Consider the following 13,764-nt stretch of genomic DNA (forward strand, 5'->3'; position numbering starts at 1 on the left):
TGTATGTGATACCTGACACAATGCAAGTACTGTCCAGTAACATGGAATGATGAGGGGGCAAAACCTGTACATATTCAGTGCAGACATTACTTTTTTTTTTTGGCTGGGCTAGGTGGAGTATGCCTGTATCCGAGCACTCAGATGGCAGAGGCAGCCAGATTGCTGTGAGTTCAAAGCCAGCCTGGTGTACAGAGAAAGTCCTATAACAGCAGGAGCTACACAGTGAAACCCTATCTCATAAAACAGACACAAAAAAATTCACCCTATAGTTGGTTGAATCATGGATATGGAACCCATGGATGTGAAGGACCATGTTAAAAATGATAAAGAATTAGAGTGGGGAGGGTACAGCAACGAAGATGCTAGATTCTTTCAATTAAATATATGGGTCTCAAATTGCTGTTTCTACCTTAACTTTGACGATTAGAAAAATGTCATATGTTCTTGGTTCTAAAGTACATATTTCTCATTCTAATGGATTCTGAATGAAATTCTAATAAACAGCATGGGTGAGATGAGAGAGAAATCATTCTGGATACTAGAGCAATGGGGCTGAGTGTCAGCGTGGCCTAGGACATACAGCAAAAATAGCAGCCACAGATAGTTTCAGGAAATGGGGAAATGACAAATGTTAGTTCTCGATTCCCTTGATGCCTCTTTCTAGACTTGTGCCCTGTAGCTTGGGACAAGAACAGGAAGAAAAGTAGACTGGTCCACCCACTCCCTTCCATGCCTGAGTCGCTTGCAGCTCCTGACTCATGAGGCCAGTCATAGTGACAAATTGGAAGAGAAAAGACATGCCCAGTGCAGAGAACAATAGAGGTCAGTACTTTTCTGAGAAGAAGAGGGACAGGAATGAATCAGGGTGGCTCCCACTTCCTATTTCTACTTCTCCAGCATCTTGCTGACAGGTCCCCTCTGTCCTCAGGCCAATCAGGGTGGTAGGGATGGGGATAAGGACAAATTAATTCAGCAGCTTCAACAGACTCAGACCTCAGCTCAGCTGAAACCAGAGCTGTGTTTCAAGTTCCTTGCACAGAGAGATCATTCCTCCTATAACCCATTCAGGCAAAAGGACCAAGACAGAGTGCTCCTCCAGATTTAATGGAAGATGCTTCTTCCACATGGTGTTGTCTGCTGAGGTTCTCCTTCCACAACTATGTGGGGAGTGTCTAAAAGTAGATTCTTCCCTTGGTCCTGTCCCCTCCCCATATAAAACCAAGGGAAAAATGACCTTTATGGACTAAGTTGGGGGATGCCTAAAAGTTATTGATGCTTATTTGGTTGGGGAGGGAGTGTTACATATACACATGTGTGAGATATGATCTCGCAGTGTATCCCAGACTGGCCCTATTATCGCATCTTCCTGAGTAGCAAGTAACCGGAACTCAGGGAGTGCCTCCACTCTTGTCTCAGTGCCATTTTAACACCAATTGTTTCCACGGTGATGTATTGAACACCAAATTGTACCTGGCACATATCAAATGTGTCTCTTTAAGAAAGTTCCATTTATCACGTGCTGCACAGGTGCTCTGAAGCTCTCATTAGGAACCATGGCCTTCCCTGAGTACCATCAGCCAGGGGAGGAGTACTGGGGATCAGAAAGCTGTTTTATCTGTCTGATACATTCATGTACTTCATGTGTGGGGAAAATTGAGAAATTCTTAACCATTTTCAGCAGAAAAATGTTAATAGGAGAGCAAGAGGCCTAGGACTTTCAGGTTTGCTGTGGGGGCTGAGAGGTGGGCGTTGTTGGTAAAAAGAAGGAACGCTTAGGTAGAAGCAAAAAGGAAACAGATGTGTTTCCCTGACAGCCAAGGTTTAATGAGGAACCCTCATGCCCTCCTCAAGCCCTGCCCCACCACAACCTGAGATGCAGTTTACATCTTTTTATTTGTAAACAAAGGGAGGTTCATACCTCATTCGAGTGTGGCTTTATCCACACTCTACCAATTTCAAAGAAATGGAAAAGTACTTTAGCACCTACAAAGCACCATTCATATCTGGGAAAGTATGTTTTTGTCTTCCCTTTTTATTATTGTTTGATTTTTGAAACAGGGTCTCTGTAGCCCAGGTCAGCCTAGATCTCATTATATAGCTCAGGCTGGCCAGGAATTTGTGATCCTCTTGCCTTAGTCTCCCTAGGTAGAGGATTATAGGAGTGAGAAACTATATTAAGCTTGCCATCACTTTTCTTTGTGTAGATGACATTTTTATAAGGAGATCTCTGTGTATCCTGCATTCCCCACCCTCTTTGGGGGCTGGGTTCAAGACAAGGTTTCTCTGTAAAGTTGACCTCGAACTCCAGAGATTCGCTTGCCTCTGTCTCCTGAGTGCTAGAATTAAAGGGGTATGCCACCACCACCCGACATTTTTTCCTGCTTTTATACTTTAATAGAATTTTAAAATAATCTTCCTGTGTTGTTACAAAGTGTCTGTATTATTTTTAATGATTTCATAGCATTCTAGAGAGACTATGGGTTTCCTTAATTTCTTAGTCCAAATTTTTCCACATGATGCTTGAAATTCAAGTTTCCTCTTTTACAAATACAAGTATTTTTAAATACCTTTCAACTATCTATCACCAATTAATATCTATCATCTATCTACCTATATTTATCAAGAGAAGAAGAGAATGGAAAAGTAGGTGGAGAAGCTGTTAAGAGATGGAAAAGGGAACAGAAGGTTACTCCTCGTAGCAAACGCAGATCCTGGTAGTGGTGCTTAGGCAGGCAGAATTGTCGCCACCACTGCAGGGCGAGTTGGGGAGGAAGCCCCTCCCTGGGACTGCAGACTGCTTGGCCACGCCCTCGCCGCTGCGGAGTTTGGCCTTGGCCTAAAGCGGTCTCTGTCGCCCCCTGCCGTTCACGCCGCAAACCCTAGTTTCTGGTCCCCTCTCTCCGCCCCCTCCTCCATTTTGGGTCTCTAGAGCTGTCTCCAGTCTATTCTCCACCCTGCCCTTTCGAGCCCTCCCGCGTGTTACTTTCAAAGTCCTCTCCCGTGGACGTTTTTGCGGAACTGGGTGATGTCACTAGGCCAAGAGGGAATAAACAGACAAAGAGAAGCCCGGAATGGCTGGACAGCTGAGCCAAGGCTCCAGGCCCCTCTGGGTACTTCAGCAGTGGGAGTTAATCTGGAGCTGTCGCCCGGAAACCTCCGGACAGAAACCTCTGGACTGAAGCAGCTTTCTCTACATTCTGGTTGTAAAAGGAGGTGCCAAGAAGAACCGAACATTTCAGGGTTTGATGATTGTGGCATTTGCAGCGTCATCGACTCCATTTCCCTATATGCGGGCAGAGGAATTGGGACTTGAGGGAAGATCAAAGCTCTCAGGTCTTTGAGCGCTACGACTTGCCACTACTTGGTTCAGGTCCCATAAATGCCTAAATGGCATCGCAAGATGACAAGATTCAGGAGCCAGCAGTGGGGGTTGTTGGTGCTAGGAAATAGTCTCCTTCCCAAGTCCTTTTCACCAGTTAATATCTCTCCCTATTCCTTTTGCATCCCCTTTCTCCCTTTTCGCAAATCCAAGCCGGTCTAGTCCCAGGGTCTACTTCACACGCACACACGCTCACACACTGCCACCAGTGCTGCACAAATCTGGTAGGAAATCACCCCAAGTGGGAACCAGTTAGCTTCCATCTCACCTAGGGTCATCCTTCCCCATGCCTCTGTTTGCTTGGACCAGACTATCTCTGTTGCCGCCACAGGAATGGTTTTCAGGCAGAAGACATGACCCTCAGCAGACAAATGTGAAGACTGATGCCAGAAAGCACCAAGCTGCTGCTCTAGAGATCCTGCAGACCTACCAAGTAGGGCCAGGTCACCTGTGGGGCTGCCTGAAGAGAAGGGAACCTACTAACATTCCCTTCTAACACTGAGGCTATGGGTTCCAGTCAAGACACTTGATTCAGTGCTACTGGGGAAATTTGGGTCCCATTTGGATTCTTAGTCTCCTTAATAAAAGAATTTTAAAACAGACTGAGAAGGAAGCTCAATGGCCATTTTATTAGAATTTAAAAGAAACACAATAAGGCAGGTGAGCTGCAATCTTGCCAGCTACCAAGTGAAGGAAGAGTCAGGGTTCAAGAAAGTTGGCATGCTCATAATGAAAGTTAGTATGGCAGATAAAAGGAATTTCAGAGAGCAAGCAAGAAAACCCAGTCGGAAAGATGCTTAGGCTTTTGGCCAGTATCCAAAAAAGAACTAGAGATGAGGGGAAGTTACACTTTTTAAGCAAGGCAGGCTTAGTGGAGAAGCTCTGTGAACAGCTACACTGGAGGGGGGACAGGCTTTTGGGAAATGTACGTACATTACTTCATTAAAGGGATAATTGTTCTTTCCATCTCCTTAGCTTTCTTGAGGCATGGTCTCCTGGCCAGGTGATTGACAGGCTCAGTTGGATTAATTAACTCTTAAGGGAGGAGACAATAGTAACATATTATATTATAATATTATAATATTCTTTTTAAAAATATTATAATATTCTTATCTTTGGAGCAAATCAAAGTGTCTTGTCTCTGGGTCTCAGGATCAGAGTAGAACTCAGATTCCATTCCTCTGACCAGGAGAAAAATAACTTTCCCTGAATGAGCCTAGTAAAGCCCTGGCACTCCCATCTTTTGGTATTTTAAATCCTAAAGGGAAATTATGAAGCTTCCCTTTCTAGTGTTACCAGGGAAACAGGAAGTATGACCAAAGCCAATCATAAGGGAGCGATTCATCTTCAGTAGCCTCCGAATCTAATTCTTATAACACCCACCCACACCAAGAATTGAGGTCCCTTGGCAGTTTTTAGCTCCGCCCCCCCCCCCCCCCCGCCGCCCCACCATCAAGAATGACACAGTGAGGATCTAGAACAAGAAGTTCATGACTATCTAGTTCAGAGGCAACAAATGATCACTGATGTCCACTATCCTGGGGAGGCAGCAGTACCAAAGATAGAATTTTAGAAAAAGCTAGCTAAAGTGTACAAAACCACACCAGATGGCATCTTTGCATTTGGATTCAGAAATAATTTTGGTGGTGACAAGATGACTTGCTTTGGCATGATCGGTGATCCTTTGGATTAGGCAAAAAAAAAAAGAGCTTAAATACGACTTGCATGACATGACTTTTATGAGAGGAAAAAGGCCTCAGGAAAATAGTGAAAGTAACATGGGAACAGAATGAGGAAGGCCAGGAGGACTGCAAAGGCCGATGTTGGCGTTGGTAGAAAACAAAAGAAATATTCTGGGGTGACTTAATCAGCTGTGATGGTGCAAATTTCTAAGCAGACAAATAAACTAAAATTTTCAAGTGAAAAATTTTAAAAATTGAGGCTCTAAAATAGCTTAGGAGATGAACTGAAAGTGGGACATAGAAAGGTTTAGGGTCTCTTCTTAGCTGTCAGGTCTTCGAAGTGGAATCAAAGGGACCCATCCAGATAGAGTAAGGATGCAGCAGACTGACTATAAACAAGAGGAGATAGCATTAAGAAAGTAGTTACAAAGTCTCAAGATTAATAGTGTCACTTCTAACATTATAATGTCTGTAAGCTGTCTCTGAAAATCCAGAGATCAAATTCCAAAGCTGTTCGCTAAAAAGGATGGGTGTCTGAACTGGAGATTTGGTCACATCATCAAGTACAGCTTCCAGGCAGCTGTGCAAAAGAGGACATATAAGGAGAAACCAGACCGGAAGCCAGAGCCCCCAAATACATTTGGAATGTCTGGCCTCTGCCCAGGACAGAACCAAGGCCTTGGCTTCTGGCTAAGGACAAAGACAAGAATGTTTGCCAAGACAGCCTAAAACTGCCCAACCAGTTTTTATCTCCTGTACTCATCAATGGCAGCCTTCAAATTCAAAGCCCAAAGTTCTCAGCAAAGTTCTCTTCTTCTCAAGGTCAGATTTGTATTTCATTCAACTGTTTTTCAGGCAAACCGGTACTGAGTCATCACAATACAGTCAAGTTTAAAACATCATTTTCAAGTTGAACAAAGCAGGGTTGGCAAGAAGGGCACTAGGTAATGGGGTTTGTTGCCAAGCCTAGCAATCTGAGTTCAAACCCCAGCACTCAAATGATGGAAGAAGTAAACTGACTCTCCAAAATTATCTTCTGATCCCCACATGCCTACCCCAAAACATGTAATAATTAATTGAATATAATTAAAAAATTTGTATTTTTTTTGTGAATTGTACATCATGCACCCAGATCCCACTCATCTCCCCGTTCTCTTGCTTCTGCCCTCTGCCTTTGCAACCTGTCCCCCAAAACAAAATTTAAAAATAAAGTCAAAAAACAAAACAAACAAACAAACCAACAATAACAACAAATTTCGACTTGGAAGCTGTAGTGTGGTCCGGTGAGTCACCTTTTAGTTTTTACATCTTTATTTATGTGTTCTTTGCAATGAATCATTGTTCTGGTTCGAGGCCTCTGGAGTCTCCTCACTGGGCCATCACTGGGACTACTCTTGGATATCCTAATGTTGCCCGTGTCATGGAGATCCTGCACCTTTTGGACTGCAGGTCTGGCCCCTCCACAGACTCTACCAGTTCATAGATGAGGTAGGAGTTAGGGTGGGTGCTACAAACTCAGCATTATACAGCAATTGCTCAGTCATCTTTTTACAAGCAACTTATCAGAACCAAGGGATCTGGTAAAGGCTGAACTAAAAAGCAAGGCTTTTGGCATTATTGCTTTGTGAATAAGTGTCTTTGCTGTAGAGTTTTCACTGTAGCTGAACTCCCTTTCTGTTACATATTTGCAGTTCAGAACAGTTTCCCTCTGCCAGGCCTCATTCCTCTCTCCTAGATAAGCACAGAGATCTGCCTTCCTGCAATTATCTTTATCAGCAGGCATTTGGTCAGGGCTTAGGGTCTAATTTCACTTAAGATATTCGCAGATCTCCAAGGACAGAGAATTACTACCTGCCTAAATTGCTGCTCTGGTTTTATCCCAGTCAAAAGATTCTTAACTCCTTGTGCTCACTTTCACCTCAGTTTACTGATGCCTTTAGGTCAGGACTCTCCAGGACAGCAGAAGAGATAATTAACTGCAGCCCACAACACCTGTGATCAGCCCGGCTGATAACAGCACAGCCTGGAACTAATCATTTAGAGGCCTGGGTCTCTTTTTTGCTTAGAGCAGTTAAGTCTCACTCCAGACCTAGGCCTGTAGAAACTGCCGTGTCTGGTGTCTGTGCTATCTGATCAAGAGCCATCAGCTTCTCCCTGACTGCTTATGTAGGTTGCCTGGTTACCTGATTCTTTTCTTGTACTGGGAGAAAAGAAGTGGCGCGCTGATTTAAGCAATCTGTGCCCTATTCATAATTTTATTGAAAGTAAACCCTTTAACCTTTTATCTACCACCTAAAAATGTAGCACAACACACTAACCTTCCCTTCTAGAATTCCCTGATGATTTAATTCCTTTCTTAACTAACTTTCTCCATTAAGGAGTTCACCAGATGTGTACTAAGCCACTCCCATGCATCTGTCTGTGTGTGTGTGTGTGTGTGTGCGCGCGCGCGTGCACGTGCATGTGTGTGTCTGTGTGTGTGTGTGAAAACCCTTATCTGATTGTCTGATTGTCTATGGAGCAAAAGAATTCTGGCCTGAAACCTGCTAGGGTTCAGGAGTTGCTTATTTTAAGGGTATATATGATTGGGAACATTTGTAATGATGTAGAACTGAGAACAATGTATAACAAGGGAGAATAAGAAGGAACCATGAGAAATGATGGATTGAAGAGAGAAGAATAAAGAAACATGGCTAGACAGAACCTGTTGTGAGTAGATTTCTTACCCCTCAGATCTTTACTCTCAGATTTTTAGTCCACCTTTAGCTATTCATGGCACCCTTAATTGAACCCAGTTAGGTGGGTTATCTCATAGTCCTGGTTCTGGGCCTGGGTGGTAGCTGGGATGGTCAGCCTGCCAGCTTCCCTCGTTGTTACCACCCAGGTAAGCTCTCCAGCACTGCCCTGGCTAGCTCACCCAGTGTAGCAGACGGCAAGGGGCAGGGCCAGTTCTCTTGCTCTCACACACTTGCTCCAGCTCATCTGCACTCGCGGCACCAGCACCAGCTCTACTGTTTTGCTCAGGTGAGGTGCAGGGCCTGCTCTCTGGACTGCTGCACTTGCTGAGGAGAAGGGCCAGGTCTTCCGCTCTCATGTTCCTGAAGTCAGCTCTCCCACGTATTGCAGGGGGCAAGGAGTTAAGGGGAGGGCATATTTCTCTTACCCTTGCCATCCCATGACATAAGGGGAGGAGGCTGGGGCAGCTCTCTTGCTCTCATGCCTACAGGCCCTGCTCACCTGTGCCCCCACCAACAGGGTCAGCTCTAGTGTGCTGCGCAGGCAAAGTGTCATGTACTGCAGCTGCTGAGGGGCAGGGTTCATTCTCGCACTCTCGTGGCCCTGGGGTCAGTTCTCTCACCTGCCATGGGTGCCAAGGGGGGGGCAGGGTCAGTTGTTCCGCCATCATGTCCTCTGGGCCTACTCACCTGCACCCCTGTCAGCAGGGTCAGCTCTGTTGTGCTGCCCAAGAGAGGTGCAGGGCCTTTTCTCCTGAGTGCTGCTGCTGGTGGGGACAGTGTCAGTTCTCCAACTCTCAGGGCCAGCTCTCTCAGCCACCAAAGGCAGTAAACAGTGCGGGAGAGAGGAGGTCATCTCTCTCTTCCCCACTCTACTATATGGCAGATGAAGGGTAGGGAGAGATCTCCCATGCACATTGACTGCACTGGATCATCTGTACCTCTAATCACCTGCACCTCTGCCAATGGGCTCAGCTCTACTATGCTGCCCAGGCTAGGTGCAAGGCCGACTTTCCTGAGTGCTGCAGCCACTGAGGGGCAGGATCAGCTTTTCCACTATCTTGACCCTGGGACCAGTTTTTCTGGCCTACAGTAGGTGGTGAGGGGCGAGGAGCAAGGTGTTGTAATAAGAGCGGCGGGGCTGCGTCCCCGGCACCGGGCCGCCCACATGGTTTTACCCAAAATAATTACACGGAAACTGTATTCTTTTAATCACTGCCTGGCCCATTAGTTCCAGCCTCTTATTGGCTAGCTCTTACATATTGATCTAACCCATTTCTAATATTCTGTGTAGTACCACGAGCTGGCTTACCAGGAAAGATCTTAATCTGCGTCTGTCTGGAGTGGGAGAATCATGGCGACTCACTGACTCAGCTTCTTTCTCCCAGCATTCTGTTCTGCTTACTCCACCCACCTAAGGGTTGGCCTATCAAATGGGCCTAGGCAGTTTCTTTATTAATTAACCAATGAAAGCAACAGATTAATACAAGACCCACCTCCATCAGCAAGGAGCAAAGGGGTATCTCTGTCTCACCCATGCCACCACATGACAGACCGTGGGGCCAGCTCTCCCACTCTATGTATTCAGGTCCAGCATACCCCCATCCCTGCCAACAGGGATGTGCTGCCCTGTGCTGCCCTGGGGAGGTCCAGGGCCTGCTCTCCAGACTGGTGCAATTGATGAGGGGCAGGGGCAGTTATCCCTAATGCTGCCAGCAGTGATGGGCAGGACCTCATTGCTTTTGCTAGTAACAGTACCATGGACATCAACACAGACTGTGGCTGTGGTGGGGCCAGGGACCCAGACACAGGCCCTGGCAGCAACCCAGACCTGGATGACTCCATGCCCTGGGTGACAGCATTGGCTACTCAGATCTGCATGGCTCTGGCGGAGGCTCAAGCTTGAGCACTAACCTGGACCTAGGTGGCAGCCCAGGCCCCTGATGTCCATGTGGCCCTTAGTGGTGCTAAGGATGTGGGCCATGGATATCACTATAGACACCAGTTGTGCAGGACCAGGGACCCAGACATGGTCCTTGGCAGCAGCCTGAGCTCAGATTTCAGCATGGTCCCGGTTGGCAATGCAGGTAACTTAAGTTGGCAGTGTGATCCTTAAACCCCCATATGACCCTGAGTCTGGGCCCAGGTCCCAGGCATCTGCAATGCCTTTGATGGTGACTTGGCCATTAGCACAAGTCCTGTTTGTAGCAGGGCCACGGACCCAGAGGTGGTCCTGGCTACAGCTCAGGCCTATACAATGCCCTGGTCCTGTGTGGCAGCACATGTTACTCAGATCTATATGAGCCTGGCAACAGCACAGCCCTTAGGCACCAAGATGGCCACAGGTGAAGGCCCAGATCCTGGGCATCAGTGTGGCCTTTGGTGGCAATATGAGCCATAGTCATCATCAGTACAGACTCAGGCTGTGATAGTACCACAGACCCAGACATGGTCCTTGGCAACCCTTGGGATCAGTTGTCACCATGTCCCTTGTTGGCACTGCAGATTGCCCAGATCAGCATGGCCCAAGTGGTGGCATGACCTCTAAATGTCAATCAGATAGCCCCTTAGCTCTTGATGCTAACAAGGTCCAGTCCATAGTCATTGACACAGACCCTGCCTGCAGTGGGGTCACAGACCCAGACAAGACTTACAGGCACATTTCAGGACCAGATGATGACGCCATGGTCCCGAGTGGCAGCATTGGCCACCCAGGCTTGTATGGCCTTGGTGGCAGCTTGACCCTCTAAGACCAACATGGTCTCAGGTGTTGGCCTGGACTATAGATCTCTGCGTAGCCCTCAATGGCAGCAGGAGCCATGGATGTCAACTCAGAGCCCAGCTACAGAAGGGTTACAGACCCAGACATGACCTCTGGCAGCAGTCTGGGCCGGATGTCACCATGGTACTTGTGGCAGCATAGGAATCGTGGATTGTCATGGCCATGTAGGGGCACATCCCCTAGACATCAACTTGGTCACAGGTAGTGACCCAGACTGCAGGTGTCCACAAGGCCCTCGGTGGTAATGGGAGCTACTGACATCAACACAGATTCCCACAGACGCACCAGAGTCACGAACCAAGTCGTGGCCCTTGTCAGTATTCCAGGACCAGACATTACCACAACCCTGGGTGGCAAGCAGGGCATCTATGATCTCAACTTGTTACTTACCACCCTTGTCTTTTCAGATCAGCCTCTCTCCCCAGTACATGAATCATGCTGCCTCCTTCTCTCTCTCTCCCATTTTGCCACCCTGTACTCACTCACTCTAATGGTACCTGACTGCCCAGTGGGGCTGACTCATGGGTGAAATTCCCTAGATTCGGGGCAGAGCTGTGCTCATCCTCTGGAGTCCACCAGTCCTAGCTTGAATGTAATTTTTGAAAACATTTAAAATAACAAAATGGTGGTTGTAGAGGAGCCCAGAGCCCTCAAGGGTAGAGGAAATCAATGAAGCATATAAGCACTTGGGAGGCAGAGGCAGGTGGATCTCTGTGAGTTCGAGACCAGCCTGGTCTACAAGAGCTAGTTCCAGGACAGGCTCCAAAACCACAGAGAAACCCTGTCTCGAAAAACCAAAAAAAAAAAAAAAAAAAGAACTTACCCTTCACCTGATAACTGGTCTTTTAGTAGTGAAGCTTTTCATTGGCCAAGAACAGAAATGATTAATCCTTTGTTACACACCCTTGAGACACTTGGAGTTAGCACCTATGCCTAAAGACACTCAAACTTGTAAGAGACCTACCAATTTGTAGGTGTCAGAGACATCCTGTCTGTAGCAGGAGAGGTTTCTGAAACCTACTTGGCCATACTTTAGTTATGTGCCAACCACCAAATTGACACAGCAGGCACAATGAGATGCAGGATGGTGAGGAAATACAGGCTTCCAAACCAAACCAAGTCCTAAAAGAAATGAAGAGAAGAAGAAAGGAAATGTGAGCCAGCAGTCTTGATGAGAAAGTACTGCATTTGTAAGGATGATGGCGGGAAAGAGGGAGGGAGGGAGGGAGGGAGGGAGGGAGGAAGGAAGGAAAGAAAGAAGGAAAAAAGAATTGGGCTTGTCTGAAAATGAACAACGTACTCATCACACCAGCAGGCTGTGTATGTGCTAAGGAATCTAGAAACTAATCCACACTAGTAGATTTGGATGAGTTTTCCCCACGTTTCCACCATGGTTTCCGAACCAGAGATGACCTTTGTCCTGCAGCACAGATGAGACTGGAAATTACTCTCTGCAGTGATGGTGGAATGAGATGTTCTGGGCCTGGTTGTCCCAGGCCTGGGTGTACAGGGTCTGAGTGTTCCAGGAACGGCCATTGCAGATCTGACTGATGCAAATTAAGCTGTTTTGAAACTGGGTACTCTACATGGGAAGGTTTTCAGATGTGTTTGCCAACTTCTCAGAGGATAGTAATGCCAGACCTGGGGATTCTGGAGTTGCTGAGCTCCCAAGTCACTGGGCCACTCGCTTTCTTGCCATTTTTTTCCCATTTCCTTCTATAGTCTTGGGACCAGATCTTAACCTGTGTGTAGCAGAGGTTCAGAATCTTGGCAAGCTCTTGTATCTGTTGGTGTCTGAGGTTCTTGTATCTCTGAACGCTACCACTGAGTGCATACGACTGCATCTGAAAAAGCACACTCTGCATCTTTTACTTCTTGGCCTGGACATTAGCAACCTGCCATCTTTACTGTGCTCGCTAGATGCAGGACTGGGACATTTGATTTTGGGACTGGTGAGGGAATCCAGGCTCTCGGGAAAAACCATTTCTGTGGAGAATTGAGAAGAGAATGCTCCTGTCTTGGCCTCTTGGCAGATGTCATTTGTAAGGATGAGTAATATTTTCAGGACTGTCACTCACAGACATTGGCGAGCAGTCCCTAAGATTAGCTAATTTTAGATAAAGCAGACAAGCTGGAGTCACACACAAGTTTTTGTAAAGAAAGAGGAGTAGAAAAGGGCAAAAACTGCAAAAAAAATCTTTAAATTAAAGCTAATACTTTAAATTTTAAATGTGGAGGTAGAAGACTATAACATGAGGGCCTGCTAGTTGGGGTTTCTATCCTGCCCAGTTCCCACAGTCTTTAGGTCCCAAAGAAAATCACACAGAGGGTCTACATTAATCATAAACTGATTGGTCCATTAGCTCAGGCTTCTTATTAACTCTTCTAACTTACATTAACCCATTATTCTTATCTATGTTAGACACATGGCTCAGTACCTTTTTCAGCAAGGCAGGTCACATCCTGCTTCGTTGGTGTCTGGACAGGAATGTGGGAAGAGCTTCCTTCTCCCCAGAATATTCCTGTTCTCATTGCCCCACCTATACTTCCTGCCTGGCTACTGGCCAATCAGCGTTTATTTAAAACATAATTGACAGAATACAGAATTGTCCTACACCAGAAGACCTAAGACCTTTCATGGGTATAAATATCAAGAAGCCAGATTGGTCTTTTTCTCCTTGGTTACTCGATGATCATCACCATCATGAATGACACTGTCTGGACCAAGAAGTTTATGACCACTCATCTACTTCAGAGGGAAAATATGGTCACTGATGTCCTTCGCCCTGGGAAAGCAACAATACAGAAATTTGGGAAGACTAGACAAAATGTGCACAACCACACCAGATAGCTTGTGGGATATTTGTACGCTGTGAAAAGATGTGTTACTGTGATTGGCTTAATAATAAAGAGGTGAATGGCAACTAGCTAGGCAGGAGAGATAGGCGGGATTTCCAGGGGGAGAGAGGAAGAGGAAGAATCTAGACATGTGTATTACACCAGGGAGATGCCAGAAGGCTCTCAAGAAGTCGGACATACAGAACAGATAACAAGTAACATGGCAGAGTTTAGATTAATATAGACAGGCTAATTTAAGTAATAAGAACTAATGGGACAAGCCTAAGCTAATAGCCAAGCTTTCATAATTAATAAGTCTCTGTGTTATTATTTGTGAGATGAGAAAGT

At 46.3% G+C, this 13,764-nt stretch overlaps 1 pseudogene; it reads left to right on the forward strand.

Annotated features, from left to right (window-relative positions):
• Positions 1-280: 280 nt before the first annotated feature.
• On the forward strand, positions 281-5,246 carry LOC130868337 (40S ribosomal protein S24-like; annotated as a pseudogene).
• The last annotated feature ends 8,518 nt before the right edge of the window (positions 5,247-13,764 follow it).

This window comes from Chionomys nivalis, chromosome X (genome assembly GCF_950005125.1).
Source record: "Chionomys nivalis chromosome X, mChiNiv1.1, whole genome shotgun sequence".
Lineage (NCBI taxonomy): Eukaryota > Metazoa > Chordata > Mammalia > Rodentia > Cricetidae > Chionomys > Chionomys nivalis.